Source organism: Camelina sativa, chromosome 11 (assembly GCF_000633955.1).
Source record: "Camelina sativa cultivar DH55 chromosome 11, Cs, whole genome shotgun sequence".
Lineage (NCBI taxonomy): Eukaryota > Viridiplantae > Streptophyta > Magnoliopsida > Brassicales > Brassicaceae > Camelina > Camelina sativa.
The window spans coordinates 19,684,571-19,701,376 of NC_025695.1; the positions used below are offsets into that span (position 1 = coordinate 19,684,571).

A 16,806-nucleotide genomic window follows, 5' to 3' on the forward strand; every position below is an offset into this window, starting at 1 on the left:
GTTCTCAACATCAATTCCATCTTCCTTGCTGCTGTATTTTCTTCCCAAGGCAGCTCTACATATTATGTCGTTTGTCAAAGTCATTAAGAGTTGGCTTAGATTTACCGGTGATGGAGAAGAAGAAGAACTAGCTTTTTCCAGCTTTTTAATCATTAGTTTTATCTCGTCTTCTCTTATCTTCTCGTATGACCGAACCATTTTGTTGCTGAGTAGATTCTGGATGCAAATACTCTGCATCCAACAAATATATTTTAGATCATTAAAAGTACATCACATATAAAGATCAAAATAATACTAAAAACACAATAACTTTTATTTAATAGAAATACCCTAAAATAACACTAAAACAAGTTTTATGGACAATTATAGCAAATCATTTCTGAACTAAAAAATTTATACATTACTTACTTATAATGAAACAGCTAATTTTTTTCTTTCTTTTATAATACAATACAGAAGAAGAACAACTATATCTTTATCTTATAGTGAATTAGATTTGAAATGAGCAATGTCCAAATTTTGGAGGCTATGTTTGAAGATAATTTTATTTTTGTGTCAACATTTGAAAATAAATTAGTTATGCGCATGTCTTGTAGAAGTAACAATAGTTATGGATTCTTCTAAGAAAGAAGATAAAACCAGTTGTTCTTTAAAGTACCTTCATTTGTCTCCAATATTCTCCGTAAGGGGCAAAAGCCACATCTTTGCCACCTCTCAGAATTTGATCGATCACTTTAGTTTTGGCCGATTAGCACAAATGAGATCGTGCGTCTTCAGGACGTCATGAGCAGCGTCGGCAGAGGAGACTATGAGGACTGGTGTCTGGCCGAAATGAAGGAGTATGAGTGGTCCATATCGGAGACTCAGAGAACGGAGAGAGCGGTGAGTATTGAGGCTGAGCTGGTGGAGGTTCCCAATCACCGGAAGTCTCCATGGAGACGGTGGTAGGTTAACGTTGTTTGTGGCGTTACGTTTGAGAATGGAATTTAAGAGAAGTACCAAGAGAGTGGCTAAGCAAAAAGTTAGTAATATCATTTCCATTTCTAGTTGATTCTCTCTTGCAAGTGTACTTTTTTTATTTATTTAAGTATTTCAACTTCCTCTCTACTTTGTACTTTTATAGAGGCTATGATCTCAGCGTTTTAATTTTACTATCTGTATGAACGGCCCTCAAAGGTGCTCCATCCCCTTGGTCGTCCTAACGTGTGTTATTAACTATTAATGCGTTTGAGGTGCTATATAATTATAAAATACTAAGAGAAATTTAAGATAAACTTTTGTGTATACTCGTGACAATCACCAAGCCATATTAATTCGATGATCGCCGATTCGCCGTTAATCTCCCTGATAAGAAGCTTTTTTAATTACTTTAGCCATACTAGGTTTTACCCCGTGGTACACCACAGATCTATTATTTTGTTGATATATATACTGTTAACGGTTGTAGGTAGAGTTTTGTAGAAACTCTTGATTCGCAAGTTGAGAATATACATTTTAGGATTTGTTAGTTATGATTTAGGAATGAATAATCTGACATATTCTTATTATGATTCTCAATTGATATTATTGCATTAATAGTGTACATTTAAAGCTAATAAGATCTTACCGAATATGTAATTGTTTATTAAACGCAAATTAGATATTTCCTAAGATGTATTCATCTTGAATTAGTTGTTATATTATAGGGATGTGATTAAGAGGATGTGATTACATAAATTGGGTTATCAATTCTTTTTGTCAAACTCGATCCTAAAAATTCGGCATGCAAATTAGATATTTCCTAAGATACAATGGACATTAATTGGATGTAAATAAGTATGATATAGATTAAAAACCTGCACAAAAATTTGGCAATCTTAAGGAGGATCTGGATAATTGAATCGGTTATAATTTTAGTTAAAAACCCGACCCGAAGTTGGCAAAAAGTGATGGCACCCTATTGTACTCCAAAAATGTATTCCGAACTCTATATGTGGATATACTTGTTTGGTTACAAATATCCTAAGATAATTTTTAATATATATCCGTTTATAAAAATTCAAATCACATTATATGCGAAAAAATTCTAAAATTTTATTAACTTTATGTATTGAATAGTAATTAAAATAATTAAATATAAGATTAAATAAAAATGAAAGGAGAATTATATTTTAATCTAACATATTTATTTAAATTAGATAGATATATTTTAGGAAATTAATATTATCAAATAAGGAAATGATTGTGTTTGGTTGTAAGGATTGTAGAGAATTTAGTTGAGAATTGTTTGGATACAAAGATAATAGAGGATGACAAAAATGTACTTCAAAAATGTTAAGATAGATATGTTAGTTAGGATTTTGATATTATAGACAAATACCATCTTTAACCTTATGTATATATACTGCGAAAATTCTTAATTATCGGGTTATGAGAATAGCATGAATTTTAAACTTATTTTAATACGTCAATTTTTTAACCGAATTACATCATCTACTAGATAAGGACCCGCACGATGTGTGGGTTTAAAAATTGTTATAGAAAATAAATCCTCAACTTTAAACAATTTTTTTCAAATGTATAAAAAAAAATTATTTCCTAAAATAAATATATAAATAATTTAAGTAGAGAATATTTGTATTTACCTTCATACATTTATTTATATTTATATATTTTTAAAATATTATAACAATTATTACAATAATCTAAAGCTAAATTATATCCCATTAAACTTTTGCCAAATACTCATCATTACAAATATTATTATTGTCAAATTTCAAAAACGTTTCACAATCACAACTTATTCACAAAATATTTTACATGCAACAAATTCATCAAAGCAACATGTAATAAGTAATCACATACAATTTTACTCTATGTTTTACCATTAAAAATATGTTCTTACACCCAAAATTATTTTATTGTTAAAGTATGCTCTTTATCACCACCTATAAAATGTATTCTAAACAAATTAAACAAATTTTATGTTGCTTTACTTTCATTTTGGCATAATTATAGTTCTTATAATTACTAAAATTGTTTTGTGACATAGTTTCTTTAACCATGAAATTTTGTTTACTCCAAAGATATTGGATGAACAACTGGTGAAAATTATCTACTCGATTACAATGATTTTATGACTAACCCAATAAAAGTTGAAAAATTAAAAGAAAGTTAATATAATATTATAATTATAAAAATTATTGTCATGGTGGTATATATAAGTCTTAGATCATTCAAATATACAAAATAGAAACTTTATATACAATCCAAAACATGACATATGTCATAATCACGTTAAAATGGTATACCATTCCATCTTCCCAAATTTGAAACCGCTTCTCAATTACTCGATCAAGCAGCTCTTGTTTCAGTACCGGAATCATCAACACTATTCAGAAAAGAAAACTCTAAATTTTGACTAGAAACATCAACCACCGACTTGTCTTCCAAACTTTTAATGCTAATAATTGTAGAATCACTTTTGGAACCTCCATCAGTATCTCTATCTTCGATTAAATTAGTGGACATTATATACTTCGATTTCATTTATTGCATCTGATAGCTTTCATTGAAAAACCCGCACGAATCAAAGACCTACGCAATAGATCAGCAAATTATATCAGAAAAAAAAATCAAAGATCAAAGCTTTCGATATAAACATGTAATGTTATTTAGATATAATATTATTTTCTTAATTAGCTGTCATATTATGTTTCAAAAACAATAATTCTTTTGACATAACTTATGTTATGCTTTTTAAATTTGTTATTCATTATTTATTTATTAATAATAATATACATGCTTAGTGAATTACTTTTTTTTGTTTATAAATGTCAAAATCTTATTGAGAAAACACATATAATATACCAGTAGATTAGTTTTGTTAATTTTCTTTTTTGATTTAGAACTTTTTTGTAGATATAAGCATGTAAATTTTATTTAGATTTAATGTTATTTTCTTAATTAGCTGTTTTGAAAAATAATAATGTTTTGACAAATGTCAACATCTCATCAATATACTTAATACGTGTCATGATTATGTTAATGGCTAATTTGAAAACCAACTTTATATAATAAAAAGATTAGTTCAGACTTCAATTCAAGCTTTTTTCCTAAGACTGCCATTCGGTTTTTCATGATCTTCTTTTTCTTCGCATGTGCCTTCACAAATCTTGTTGCAGTACTCATTATCCAAAATTGGCAAACAAAGACATAAAATTTTGTGCAAACAAAGACATAAAATATAATGTGTTAGGATATATAGTATAATTATACGACCAAATATTGATGGCACATAATATATTTATTTTACTATGTAATGGTTGAGAATCTTTGTAACAGTGAAATTTTGATTTTTTTTATATAGTATAATTATAAGACTAAATATGAATGACACATAGTATATTTATTTTACCATGTAGTGGTTGAGAATCTTTGTAACACTGAAACTTTGATTTTTTTCTTTTCTTTTTCTTGTCGTCTATAGTGAATCTTTGATATGGATGGCACAACCACATAGTATATTTATTTTAGTTGTTGTTTTTTTTTAATATAATAAAATTACAATTATCTTATGTTTTGTTTTACCCAAAACTGTAATTTCTGATCGTTAAAATTGACACGTGTCATGATATGATGAGTTACTAACTTTGATATTTAATCATTAAAATTGACACATGTCACAATCTAGTGAGTTTTTAACTTTGATCTATGATTGTTAAAACTAACGTGTGTCACAATCTGATGAGTTACTAACTTTAAGAACCAACGTTTATACAATAAGATACTAGTATTTATGAAATACATTTAAACGAGAAAGCTTTGTTTTTAGTAAGATACTATATTAGTACTACGTAAGAACTTGTCTCATGAACGGGTGGATTTTATGTTATTTAATTTTACTATTTTTATATATTGGAATATATATTTGACTAAGTTATTATGAATTTTTAATACGCTTGCAAATTACAAAGTTGTTATGTTTGGTTCCATCATATAAAATTTCTAATTTTGTAAATTTTGATTGTTGAATAAATTACAATATTGTTTCATTTTATCTTTAATTAGAAGAAGATTATTAAAATTAATTTTGTGGATTTTGTTTACTATACTTTTTGCAAGAAAAATTAATTTTAGTAAAGTATTTTCTGATTTTTATTTCTAACACTCCTCTCGATTACTATTACTGTACGACAAAAAAAAGAAAATTCTCTCATGCGACATTATTGAGAAAACTCCTGCTTTCAACCTGTTTGGTGTTGATGGAGCCACTGTTCGCCGGTGTCAGGGCAAAACCACTTTAACCTCTTTTTGGTTTGAGAATTAACTCTTGTCCTCTTTTTATTTATTTTTTCCAATTTTTTTTCTCCATTTTTTCAAACTTTTCAAGCTCTTTTGAATTGTCTATATCCCGACGATTGTTCACCAATCAAGGACAGAGATGGTTTCGGGCGAACTCCCTCTCTCAAATTTTATCCGCAACATCAAAACAAAAGCATTCAGAAGTCAGCAAGTTAACAACGAAAATTGGATCTAATATTGGTTCTCAAATTTTCTCGATCTGGCAAGAGGTCTCCCTCTTAGACCGGCAGATGCACCATGCTTAAGGGAGATGTTGAAGACGCACGACAATTCTCTTCTAGGGGCAGCTTTACAATCTGAAACGAGTAAGTCTTCTTGCAACCCCGCCTCACCATCGAGCCAACCTCATCTTGAACCATTGTTGCATCTATTACTTCCGATGAGCCTGTTTTCACGGAAAATCCTTCAACCCTCTCTGGTCAGCCGCCATGGTCTCTATCCATAGATAGCAAAATCGTGATTAGGGTTTTCTTTGGTGGACCCTAAGTCAATGTTTGGCCCAATAAAGCTCCTGTTGCTTAAGCCCATTAGGTGTGCTTCAAGTCCAAATCCTTTTAATTTTACGTATGGTCCATTATTTCAATTGCCGAAGTCAAACCCTAGTCGATGGTGTGGTCTATATTACAAACTCTATGGAATCCATTTGAGAAGTGATTCACTTTTGCTATTATGGCGTATCTTTCATCTTCTAGGAATTATGGTAAAAGTACCTCTAAGGCTTTGATTTATGAACCTTATTATTTTGAAGTTTTAGTATCTGTGGATCCCGATTCCAATTTGGCAGAGCTTTGTTACGGATATGGCTTGTCCAAGTCCAGTTCTCATTTCTTAGCAATTCTAGCAAACAACTTCAAGCATCAGAGCAACTTAACCTTGCTCGAACCCTTGTCAGTCAAAGTGCTACCTTGTGTAGATCTTCTCATGCCCGCGAGAATCACAGCTTTGGCCCCTTCATCACCGCCACTTTGTTTTCACTACAAGAAAACAATCGATTTGCGATGGAAATACGCCCTTGCAATTTTGCTATGGATTTGTGACTAATTTGCTACGAAGACGAGGACACTTGCAAATCCCTTGCAAATTTGCGAGGGAAAATTCCATCGCAAATTTGGCGAGGCGAAAACAATTCCTCGCAAACCTATCGCAGCATTGTGATAGATTTGCAAGGGACTATATTCGTAGTAAATTTGCAAAGGGAGCTGCGAGGCATTTGTGAGGTGTTTAGGGTTTAGGGTTTAGGGTTTAGATTTTTTAGGGTTTAGGTTTTTCAGGGTTTATGTTTAAATCTGAAGTGTAAACATCAAGAGAGAAAAAACTTTTGAGATGTTGAGATGTTTAATAAAACTTTGACGTTAAGACACGAAATATAATATACATATATAAATCAAGATGTGATGTTTAACGTGGAGTGATATACTCTTTATCATGAGGCCGAGTGTTGAAGTTTTTTGAACCAGTTGATTAAGTTTAAATGAATCATTTGTATTTCTTGAGATTTTGATTAAATAGATTTTAAAGAGGATAATGTAGTTTCTAGTAATTCAGTAAATGAATTTGATTAAAAAGAGTACACACATTTGCGAGGGATTTGCGATGTACCCTCTCTAATCCCTCGCTACTCCCTCACGGTTCCCTCGCAAAAGTATATATATTCTTTTTAATCAACATGCCAATATGGTTAGTAATGATCATTTACCGGCAAACTAAAGGAGAGCATTATTAACCAACATCAAGAGACAAGAAATTTTTGAGAGCAAGGAATATATTGGTATGTCAAGGAAGTTACTAAGATGTTTAAAGAAACTTTGACGTGAAGAAACATAAGATCATATAAATCCAGATATGATGAAAAATATAGAGTCCATAGTCTAGTAATTTACCAACCATACAAAAAATGAGCTTTCCAAATCAGAGGAAAAACATGAAATAGATATTGTATCACTTACAAATGTGGTACCACTTTAAGAAAACACGTTGTATTTTGCAAGCATGTTGAACTATGTTTTGTATATCTTTTGAGTTTTTGATTGAGTAAATTTTAATGAGGAGATGTGATCACTATTCCTTACCTTTTATGTGCATGTGCTTGAGTTTATGAGCTTCTTCATCCATGGACTGATCAATTTGATTAAAGAGAAAACATTTGCGAGGGATTTGCGAGGGTTGTGCGATCGTCCCACGCGAATCTCTCACAAAGTTTATGTATTTTAATTGGTCAGTTTGTCGGCTTGTTGCGACAAATTTGCGAGGGATGTGCGATTATCCCATGCGAATACCTCACAAAGTTTGGTGTATTTTAATTGGTCAGTTTGTCGGCTTGTTGCGACAAATTTGCGAGGGATGTGCGATTATCCCATGCGAATACCTCACAAAGTTTGGTGTATTTTAATTGGTCAGTTTGTCGGCTTGTTGCGACAAATTTGCGAGGGATGTGCGATTATCCCATGCGAATACCTCACAAAGTTTGGTGTATTTTAATTGGTCAGTTTGTCGGCTTGTTGCGACACATTTGCGAGGAATGTGCGATTGTCTCAAGCTAATCCCTCGCAAATTTTGGTGTATTTAAATTGGTCAGTTTGTCGGCTCGTAGTTAATCCGTCGCAATGCATGCGAGGGATTTCCGAGGTCACAAAATATTATATATACAAACGAGCTTTGGTTTATGCGAAGCTCAAACTAACTCTCTTTCAAACCCTAGCCGCTCAAACTCACTCTCTTCTTCGTCTTCTCCGGCGAACCCTAATCTAAATCCTCTCTAATTCCCCGATCTCCTTCTTCGTCTTCTCCATCAAACTCACTCTCTTCTTTGACTTCTCCATCAAACCCCAATCGGAATTCTCTTTGATTTCATCTTCTCCGTCAAACCCCAATCAGAATCCTCTTTGTCTTCTCCGTCAAACCCCAATCGGAATCCTCTTTCCCGATCTCTTTCTCCGTCTTCTCCGTCTTCTCTTCTCCGTCAAGGTATTAACCTAAACCCTAATTTGAGTTTTTTTTCTATTTCAATTGTTTCTAGTAATTTTCTTAGATATGATTAAATTTACTTTGATTTCCCGATTTCTTCTTCGGCTCTGTTTCAATCCTCTTTCCCGATCTCCTTCTCCGTCTTCTCCGTCAAGGTATTAACCTAAACCCTAATTTTAGGTTTTTCTATTTCAAATTTTTCTAGTAACTTTTTCTTAGATCTGATTAAATTTACTTTGATTTTTCATATAGATGTTTCATGGTAACGATTACACAAGGTTCCTCTCTAATCAAGGTGTACCCGAACCCACCAGCTCCCACCGTAGCCAGGGTTCCACCGGTTCTCAGAACACAGCAGCGGTCCAAAATAACTGCCGTTCAACCTCGCAACCACTGTCATCTCATCAACCGCCGCCTACTAATGCGAATCCAGAGATTGGTATGTATCCACCTGCTCGTTCGTCTTCTACTGGAGCTTCTTTCCGACTGAACAGTCTAACTCTGGAAGACTTACTCGATAGTCCTGGGCTTGCAAGTTTAATGAGGCTAGATCCCCGCCGACCTCAAGGAACCCTCTGGTAATGTTTTTAATTTTATATTAGAATTCTAATGTTTTTAATTTCACTTTCGAATTATAATGTTGATTTATATTCTTTGTTTCTCTGAATTTTGTTTGAAGGTTTGACCAAGATACTGCTGTTGCGCCTACTGTATGAAGCATTTTTGAAAGAGATTTCAAAGAGCCTCATGCCAATTGGACACAAACGCCGACTGCAGTGGTTGACCTTTGGTATGAAACTTTTGCGGTAAGTCATTTTTGTTTTCAATCTTTACATATATATTTTTTTGTGGTTAACTCAGACTAATATACTTTTTTCTTGGAAGCAATCATATAATTGGGACCGAGCCATAAACGATAGAGTTAGGCAGGATTTTGAAGGCAAGTTGAAGGAAAGGATGTGTGATCAAGTGTCTAGGTGGAAGTTAAAGTGGAAGCGAAAAGGTGATGAGGCAAAGCCAAGGTGGATTGATCCTCAAGTATGGGAAGGTCTGGTTCGGTATTGGCTTGATCCCAAATCAGAAATCAAGAGCATCAACAGCCGTAATGCTCGATATCATGACCCAGATGGCACCAGAATATATAAGCACCGCTCAGGCCAAACTTCTTTTAAAGCTCGTGCTCGAAAACATGTAAGTGTAGTTATGTAAGTTTAGGCCTTCTTTTACTTTTTGCACAATTATTCTTTGACTAATCAATTCTCTTTTTCTCTAATTTCAGTCTGAGCTAACCGGTGAGTTAACTCTAGACTTTCTATGCATCTTAGAAAACACTCATCGAAAGCCCGATGGGTCATTTATGGATGGAAAGTCCTAGTCTTTGTTCAATGAGGTGTCGTCCAAGATTCAAGAGTTGGAATTTGAGCTTTGTACAAGGGATAATGGAGAGAGTGCTTCTACTGGAGTGCCCGTTCATATCAAATACAAATTTTACACATCGGTAAGTTTTATATATTTTATATACTCTGTATGGATGCAATCATATAATAATGTTGAGTACTGCTTCTGCTGGGGTTGCCAATCGTATAGTAATGTCGTAGTATACTTTGTAGTTTAGTTATATGGTTAAATTTTCATATGATAATTGTCTCTCTTTCTTATGTTTAACTTACAAGTTCATATGTGAAAACAGGATTTTCGGGGTTGGTTCTATGCAATTTGAAGCATCTTCTTCCAGTAGCTGTCCACCGCCTGTGTCTCCGGCTAATGATCCGGTCATTTTGGCTTAGAAACTAGCTGGTACTGCGGAATGTATTCAGACTCAAGAGACTCAAATCGAAGAGAGTGCACAAAGGATGCATAGCTATGATGCTTACTTCGACTATCTCGCTGAAAAAGATCCGGAGTTTGCTGCAAAGTTTCGAAACCCGACCATGAACAACCCAGAAGCCAACCCAGTAGCCGGAGAAGAGGGCAACACCGATGGAACAGGTACCAACGCCGGTAGCAGAACTGGAACCAGAAACATCACCTCTCTCTCTCTCTGTCTTTTTAAATGCTCTTCCTTTTATCATCTCTCTCTCTCTCTCTCTCTCTGAATCTTCTTAAAGACTATGTTTTGTAATGTAAATTTTTTGTAAAGACAAGTTAACTTTAATTTTTCAGTTTGGATTTTATTAGGAATTTTAATTCTAATCCTAATTGTAAATTGAAATTAAAATTTCAATTCAATTTTAACTCTATTCCCAATTCTGGATTAATTTCAATTCAATCTTGCAACGTATTTGCGATAGATTCAGTTTCTCGTAAATTGCTTCAGATATACGAGTCGAGAGGTTTCTCGCAAACTGGTAGGGATGTGCGAGGAGAGTTGTCCTCACAATTTGCGAGGCGTTTTGCGAGAGATTTGCGATGTATGCAATTTGCAAGATGCGATTTATGAGGAATCGTAGTATCTCGTAAATCCCTTGCGATTGTTGATTTGCGAGGAATATGCAATGAATTCTTCCATCGCAAATCGATTTTTTTTCTTGTAGTGTTTGTTCTTATGACAATGGTCATCTCCTCATCCATTGAATCGTTCATGGAAGAAATGTCGATAATCCTTGATCTCACATTTACCAAAATGCTTTCTAGATTTTGCTCTCAAGAATTTATTGTCGATTAACCCTATCTATCTTTGTTTCTGTGTTGTTTTGGCATTGGAGAATACCCTTTTCGTTTGTGTTTTAAACATTTGATTTTCAGAGTTCTCTTCTCTTTCTATTTGTTCTCTTCTTAAATGTAACTGAAACGACCGCACCCGGATTCCAAATCCCCACATAGGATCCATGGGAAACGATCTCATCGGAATTCCATAATTTCGACGAGACAACTGGCGTAGAAATCGCTCCTTACAAAAACTCCCACAAACACACCCAACCACCCCTAGCGACCGATTAACAAGAGAGGTGGGCTGAAATATTTGATTCCGTCCAGCCACAGACAACACTTCCCCATAGTTACTCCAATTCACTATCAACTCCTCAAGTACCCCCGACGCTCACAACATCACTTCCGTCAATCCCACCTCATCCAAAACTAACTCCAGCTGTCTTCCTATGATCCAAACACACAGCAACCTGCTGGTGTCGACCGACACCACCGTGGTGTCACTCGACACCCCAACCTTACTCGACACCCCAACCTTACCACAAAACCGTCTATGTTAGACCACAATACAAGCACTTGTAAGCACTTGATTAAATCACAAACCAACCGTCAATCTCACAAACCCACTGTTGGATATGAAGCTTATAGCATCACGAAGCTACCTACCTAATTTCACAGAAAACGGATTTTGTTTCATCCTCAAAAACGTTGCCCCGAAGTAGCCATCTCGAACTAGTTCGCGCTGTTCATCCGCAGTTGTTGGTGTCGACCAACACCACAATGGTCTCGAACGACACCAACCCAAAAATCCTGATCGAAGCCTTCCTTCAAGCTTTTTCTTACCGCAAATCCCTAATCCACTACAACTATCGATTCTCTAATCGATCTAACACTAAAACAACAACACTTACCTGGATTACAGCCAAGAGAAAGCCTCCTTGTGTCTCCCAATCTACCATCAATCTCCCATCCATCCCCTCACACATGAAGAAGACGGATCTCCCTTCTTTTCCTTTGTTTCTAACACAATATCTTCACTCCACAGCAACATATCTCTTAATCCAAGCCAGGAAACTCCCAAAATTCTCAAGAACATTGTCTAACCCTTTTTCCCCCCTTTTCACCACTCTCGGGAACGGCCAAAACTATCCCCCAATGACCCTAAGTCGACTTTCTCTTTTATACAACGGTTAGGGATTCCTAAATAAGCCAAACTAAACCAAAACGACAATTTAAAATAATCCAGTCGAACCGAAATTGATGGTGTCGATCAACACTCCACTTGGTGTCGATCGACACCCACTTCCAAAATCCTCAATTTGGTTCGCCGATGTTACATTAATTAAAACAAATGTTTGCCAAAAAAAAAGTAAATTTTTTTTTGTAATTTAATGCATTAAATTTTGGTATATATATTAAAATTTTGCTCATATTTAGTGGCAAGATTTAATATTTTTAAAATTGTGTAAATATTAATACACATTTATCCCACACGAATTGAATTCTAATTTATAATACGCATTGGTCCACGTAGTTTGACACATCTTATCATAACAAAGAGCTATTTTTTTTTATAAAATTCTAATATACTATAAAGTTGATAAAATTTTATATATGTTGCTGAAAAAGAGAGAAAAATAATCTCTTTATAAATTAATAACAATTATTTTTTTTTCAATAAATTAATATAAAAATGTAATCATAATGTTATTGGCATTTCAGAAAGTAAAAGTTTTATTGTATATTGTCGTTTAGGAAATACAGAATACTTTCCACCTATGGTCATATTGTCATTTCAGGAAACAAAGTTAAACAATTATTCTTGTGTCTTTATCATTTTGTAAATAAAGTTAGACAACTTTATGCCAAACGATTTACTTTTGAAACTTGTAAAGTATGAAATAAAATATTTCATTCACAGCAATAATTTAAATTTAAAGGTGTCTTTGATCTCCTTCCTACTCTATCATATTAATTTAAATTTAAAATATTGAAAATTTCAAACATTAGGTAGAAATGGAAGTGGAGGCAGGAACAAATCACATCTCCCATACATCCATTTTTATATTGAATCGCGATGCACATGTTTCTTTTTAATATTTATGATATTTTCAAATTTACTATAAAATTACTTTTTCAAATTAAAAGATCACTCTAATATTTAGGGATCAAATCAACAAAGACTACTAACATAATATATTTAACTAGGTACTATTCTGCGGAAAACCGCGAGCTGAACTTTTTTTTTATGAAAATTTGTAATAATTTATGTTGTTATTATGTTATTTATAATAGTTTGTGATTAAAAATTTGTTGCTTATATGATAATTTTTGTATTTTAAAACATTTGCATGTAATGAATAAAATTATTTAAATTTTTGTGAAATCTTTGCTATAGTTGTGAAGTAAGTAAAAAAATATAACTAACATGTAAAAAAAAATTTATCTGTTAGTTTTTTTTAAGTATAAATTAGCTTTGATTCTAACAGATTTTTTTTTACTTTTCTACAATTTATTTTATTTGATGTTTTCCCTATTTTCGTTTTTTTAATTAAAAATATTTATTTAATTAATTATTTCATTTTAATTAAATTTTTCTAATGGCAATTGAATGTATTTTTTTACACATTTTAAGGTTAGTTTTATATTTGTACTTCTCAATTAATATAGTAGGATAATATTTTAATGATGCTAGACAAAAAGATATATTAAAATTGCAACGTAAAACAAAAAAATAAATTAAAAAATTGTAAATTCAAATGGATTAAACGCCAGGCCTAGAAAATTTTTCAAAAAATCATGGAAAATCAGATCAATCAATTAATCAAGTAGGATTCAACAATTAAGCACCGTTTTTAAACTCTAAACATAATTGTAAAATAAATCAGTTCTCACTACAAATATATCTAAGTTTAAAACCTGAAAATCTAAATTACTTTGTAAAATCCAAGTTAAAAACTAGCTTTAGAAACAAATTTAGTTTGTTCACAAAATTACTAACTGAAATCTTTGTGTAAAAAGTAATTTTGCTCATCAAAAGTTTTGTGAGGAAAACAAATTATATTCTCTTATCAATCAATAAACTTAAGATATAAATCCAGATAACTAATCAAAGATCTAACTTTAAGAACAACCTATGGTGAAGAACAAGAAAGATAATGAATCCAATTAATAAATTAATCTAACAATCCATGAAATCCCTAATGAGAAACCCTAAACCTAACAAGCAGATCTACTCAGACATGATTAATAAAACACAAATCATGAATAAAATATATAACATTAAGAAATTAAAAGAAGAAGAAAATGAGTTCTGAATCTCTCTGAAGGAGTCTTGATTTTTCTCTCCAAAAACTCTCTAAAAATCTCTCAGAATTTTACAAAAATAAAGCATAGGTCTAAATAATGACCTATGAATCCTATATATAGTGTAAAACACGTCTTGGACCTTAATTGCAAATAAAGAGTATTTCTATGCCGAATTTGGAAACATTCTGAACTTCAAAAAGATGAGAAATTCAATTGCCGTCAGAATGACATGTCGCTTGATGCAGGGAGTATTTCTGTCACCAATTTTTCTCTCCAAGTTTGTTTCCTCAGCGCTGATCCTCTAGATGCTCCAAAAGGCTCCAAAATCTACAAATAAATCAAAGACGTACCTAAACCTGCAAAGACTCAAAAAGACTCTAAAAACACAAAAAAATACTCTATAATAGACTTATAACATGGCTAAAAACACCTAAAAACCATGATATATCAATTCACACTAATGTTGTTAGACAAAAAAAAAGAAGACTAATGTTAATGTTTGAGTTGTAATACTTTTAATACTCAGCCAAGTTGGGTTTATTTTTCACTGGAAACTTAAATGATAATGTTAATATTAGAGTCCTTACCAAAAAAATAAAAATAATATTACTAGATAAGGACTTTTTACAATGGCATTTATCAGATGAGGGATTTTCAAAATCCCTTGTTGATTTCCCATTCTCAGCCCATCGAAAAAAAGAAACTGCCATGCCCACAAAATTTTCTTTTCTCCCATTCCTCGCCCATTTTTTTTTCTTCTGTTTGGCTAAAATGATAAAATCTAATCTCCTCCTTTGTTATTATGTTTTCGGGATCTAATCGAGCCCTAAATTAGATGGGCGCGAGCTCTGAAGATCGACCTTAACACCTCCATTGCCACCTCCCCTCTGGGTCCGTCCCTGAGCAGTCATCTCGAGGTATTAAAGCTGAGTTTGACTTTAATTGATTGCTTCTTCAGATTTTGCAAGATTAGTCTAGTGGAAACTGACCTTAATTTCAAAAACAAATTCGAGAATTATAGTGGGGGTATTGATTGATGTTAGGGTTTAGCTCGAATAATACTGTTTCCTATGTTCTTTGTTGATTGAACTCTATCTTCACTTCTTTGGTGTTATTACTTGTGGAATTAAGATGTTTCTTTATTAATGCAGGGAAATTGAAGAGGTTAATCATAAGCAAGAGCTAAGCATAGACGAAAGTAATAATTCATGGTAAGTACAACTACCCACTTTACTCGCCCTGGGCAATCGGCGGGTTCGGGTTATTCGGGTCGGGTTATTCAATTTTGGGAAAATTAGGTTTTTAAAAAATTTCGCCGAATTTAGCTAAAACCAATTTCGATTCGGATCGAGTCGGTACTTGGGTTATTCAGGTCGGTTATAGGATTTTAAATCAATTCCGAATTTAAACAAATTTTTTACTAATTCGGTTAATATGAACCGAATAAACAAACAAAAATAAGATAATGAACTAAAATGATAACCAGCCCAATAACAACTGTACCAATCAAAAAATAAGTCCAATAGTGACAAAACCCAATTGGCAGATCCACTATACATTAGGGTTTTCAAGAATGATTTAGCTGCGGCGCGGTGAGTTGTGGCTGCTGTGGATTAGAGACGGCGAAGGTGGAGGTTCCTCGACGTCCATTTTTTCACCTGCCATCATCAAAACCACATGAATATCGATAACGTAAACCAGTAAAATCATCAAATAACAAAAAATAACAGTTTGCGTTATTGTTGTTCTCTGATTAGGTTTCACCGTTTACGTCCTTTAGTGTTTTTATGATACATGGTTTCCTGCTCAAATTACCTTTTATACACAAAAAGGGTTATGGTTTTTTTTAGACTCTTTTTCTTGAAAAGTTTTAGTCAAAAAAAATTAGACCCTAGTTTTTTGCCTACCTTGCCACCCCTAAAGACTGGCCTTTGGGTTTAGCTCAGTAGCTAGTGCTTAGGGTTTAGTATCCCTCTTTTAGACCATGTTTATCTGGTTGTTGTGTTATAGTCGGTATGTTTTTTTTATCTTTGATTTGGGTTCCCCTCGGTAATGGTTTTTAGGATTTAGTATACCATCTTATATTTTGTGTTTGTTGTTGTGTTTTTATTAGCTTATTTTGTAACCTGATTATCAAACTTTCCAAACCACATACTTTTTAAATGGATTTAATAAACAAAGGTTGGTCTTGTGTCAAAGGAAATTTATGATTCGGTGGTCTCTATTTGTAGGATTTGAACGTGACACACAGTAGCTCTTACTCAAGAAAGAAAGGGAGCGTGACATAGCATGAAGGGTAGATTTATCTTTTTCTGTCTGCCGTAATGCCAAATTCAAAAACCAGGCACGAAAATAGCAGAAATAAAATATCAAACCAAATAAATGGCATTTTGTGTAATAATCCGGTTAATACTAAGACTAGTGTTAATTTTGCCATCTTGGGGTGAAGATGTGCATGCTAATGGCTTATTCCGAATGGATTTGACTTTAGCAAACTACCATAGTTAAGATGGGAAAGAAGCAGTACAATTGATTTTGATA

At 33.1% G+C, this 16,806-nt stretch overlaps 1 long non-coding RNA gene and 1 pseudogene across 2 annotated transcripts; one reads left to right on the plus strand and one right to left on the minus strand.

Annotated features, from left to right (window-relative positions):
- The window catches only part of LOC109127313, a 3,690-nt pseudogene extending 2,596 nt beyond the window's left edge, over positions 1 to 1,094 (minus strand).
- Positions 14,928 to 16,741, plus strand: LOC104723874. 2 transcript variants are annotated; one of them, XR_757440.1, is made up of 3 exons: positions 14,928 to 15,182; positions 15,417 to 15,476; positions 16,497 to 16,741. It is a non-coding gene; the product is annotated as an uncharacterized LOC104723874 (long non-coding RNA). The 2 variants fall into 2 exon arrangements; XR_002034006.1 differs by lacking the exon at positions 16,497 to 16,741 and adding an exon at positions 15,812 to 16,473.